Source organism: Acomys russatus, chromosome 6 (assembly GCF_903995435.1).
Source record: "Acomys russatus chromosome 6, mAcoRus1.1, whole genome shotgun sequence".
NCBI lineage: Eukaryota > Metazoa > Chordata > Mammalia > Rodentia > Muridae > Acomys > Acomys russatus.
The window spans coordinates 6,016,042-6,018,996 of NC_067142.1; the positions used below are offsets into that span (position 1 = coordinate 6,016,042).

A 2,955-nucleotide genomic window follows, 5' to 3' on the forward strand; every position below is an offset into this window, starting at 1 on the left:
TGATTTACATTCAGAATTTTAGATTCACCAAGATAAGAAAAATGTTTTCTTCAAGGTTGCCAATTACAAATAGCCAAAACACTATGACTGTAACATTTACATAATTCCTTATTGTTTCATGATTCTTCTTGTTGTAGGTAGTTTATTGTGCATATATGTAATAATATAAATGTATATGTAAAAATAAAAAAAATCAATAATAATAATAATAATAATAATAATAAATAAAATTAATTTCTGGTTCTCATTGTTCTTTCTCCATCCACCTTCTTTTGGTTTTTTGAGACAGAGTTTCTCTGTATAGTCCTGGCTGTCTTTGAACACATTCTGTAGAGTAGGCTGTCCTTGAACTCAGAGATCTGCCTGAGTCTGCTTCCCTCAGTGCCAGAATTAAAGACATGTGCCACCACCCTGCCTGGCCATTGTTCTTTCTTCCTTAACCTTTTATTTTTTATTTTATTTTATTTTTTTAATTTTAAGTCGTTTATTTTTTTTTTTAATCATCTTTCTAAGGACTGCCACCGTTTGCATTTTTGAGACATACGCCCTCAACGGTTCAGTTCCTCTGTGCAAGTTTTGCTGGCTGAGATTTAACTTCAGACAGAAAAAGAGCAAGAGAGCTGACCACAGGGAAGGCTGGCATCAACCCTGAGGGTTTGAGAGCCACGAGAAGCCATTGTTTCAGCCCGCCTGGCTCTCAGCAAGTGGCTTCACTGGAGAGTTCAGGAGCTGCGATACTTGGAGGAATTTCTCATCTGTAGGTTTTAGAATTTTCTTATCTGCCGTATTCACGCCCCAGCCAGGAGCAAGAGCAAAGAAGATCTGCCTTGGATCCTTCTGAGCTGAGCAATCTGAGGGGTTCATCTTTCGTGATTATCAGGATGAAAGCATCCACACTTCATGGATGGCGAGTTCAAGTCTTGCTTCAGAAAACGTAGCGGGGTCTGCCAGGCACCCTTGCATCTGTGCAATAAGGCACGGGCGCTTCGGTGGGAGTGGAACAGCTTGCCCCGAATTTTTAGACTTCTTGGGTCATAGAAAGCTGTAGTATTAACACTGCTGTTTATTCGTTTTTCCATTTTGCAGCACTGGCTAATTCTGAAGCCAACTGCACCTCAATATTAACTTTTGCTCGGAAGGTATCAGCACCCTCTTCAACCAGCAGGACCCCATAATCCCGTTTAAGTGTTTAGATGGTCACACCTCTCCTATTGACAAGCTGGGTTAAGTAAAAAAGTTGAGTTGGATCAACTCGCCCTCAATCAATGAGATACTGCAGTCTTCTGAGACTCAAAGGCCGATACTGGTGCCTGAAACTATGTCCTTTGTTTAAACCCATATTTTGGGATTCGGGTGTAAAATGGAGTCAGCCCTTCCTCAAAGCCCAGCCTGGGCTGGGTTCCTTCTTTGCCTTTCTCCTTTACAGCCTCTGACTCGTTTCCTATCTGTTCCGCTTTCTGGAGTTACGGTTGGCTTCAGGTTGGCCAGGCTCACTCGCGGCAAGGACCACAGCAGGTCCAGGCTGGTCCTGTAGCCCCAGGCCCCGCCAGCGGTGATCCAAGAGTTTTTCAAGGGCACCCTGGAAGATGGCATACTGATAGCCATCTTCTCGGCCCTCGTTCGGAGTTCTTCAAGAACAACCGAAGTTAGAGCCAACATGCATTTTGATGTTTTCCTGTAAATAATTTAGGGGGAGTAAAATGAAATGGAATTTTTCTACTAAATATTGATGCGGGAGCTGCTACTCAGAGAAGATTGCAAGTGATGATTGCAATTAGATTCTCTTTATCCGCCTTTAGAAGTCGGCTCTTTATTTTTAAAAGGACAGGCTTGTAGTGCGTTATTAATGCTGACGGCTGTCATTTTCACATGATGCTTGGAAGCACTGGGAGGCACCGTAACCTTTTATTTTTTATTTGGTTTCCTTTGTGGGCAGGGAAAATATTCCATGGGATTTCACTTCTTGGAAACGTGTGGAGAGATTACTTCGTGGCCCAGCAATGTTCCATGCACAGTGGACAGCACTGTTTTATATTATTCGTGACAGAGGCCTTTGTAAGATGGCAAATTTATACCTGCTTTCCACATGTTTTAGGTCATTATTGACCACTAAACTGTTTTCTGGCAGTTTCTGAGGGAAGTGGGTTAAAACCATTAAGCTCTAAAATGAAGTGGTGTCCTCTTGCTTCAGCCATTTTTTTGCTTTAATATACTTTGAAGCTGTTAACTGCAAGTCAAGTTGAACATTTTATCACCTAATATTCAGCTTTCCTCTCTACAAGCTCTATAGTCTTGTTCCTCGTTGCCTGCTGCAGTCATTGCAATAGGACTCTTGACTTCGTTAGGTCTGATGATGCATAGTACTGTTCTTGAGTTTGGGTTTGAGGCAGGCTCTCACTATGTGGCCCTGGTTGGCACAGAACTCACCTTGTAGACCAGGTTGGCCTTGAACTCAAAGAGCTCCACCTGCCTCCCTGGGTGGTCACCAGACTGTATCAATTCTAGGACAACCACAAATCTTTAATGCAATAACTCCTGTTTTACCCAAACTTCATGTGTAGTTTCTGTTGGGAATGGATACTTTAAGTTGTGTAAGGCTGTCAAGTTCATCCCTTCTCGGTTCATTTTCCTTTTGCTAAGTAACTTCAAATGCACTGCATGAGACATTTCTCTCAGGCTTTAGTGTCAAAGGAGCTTGTTGGATGATAATCCATGCCACTATCCCAGATGGCTGAGGATCTAGCTCAAGAATGATTTTATCAGAATGCTGACAAGTTGGAAGGGTTATGGACACCAAAGAGAAGATACAATGTACTACTTATTACTCTGAGTTACAATTTTCAAGGGGTGAGGCAAAGCAGGGCGTGTGCCTTACACAATGGGAACTTAAGCATAGGGAAGTCAGGCCCTTAAATACAGGCAGAGCCTGCTTGGCCTTTGTCCGTGAAGGAAGGA

General features: G+C 42.5%; 1 pseudogene; it reads right to left on the reverse strand.

Moving 5' to 3' along the window:
• Nucleotides 1-681: 681 nt before the first annotated feature.
• On the reverse strand, nt 682-1,605 carry LOC127190904 (39S ribosomal protein L15, mitochondrial-like; annotated as a pseudogene).
• Nucleotides 1,606-2,955: the final 1,350 nt, after the last annotated feature.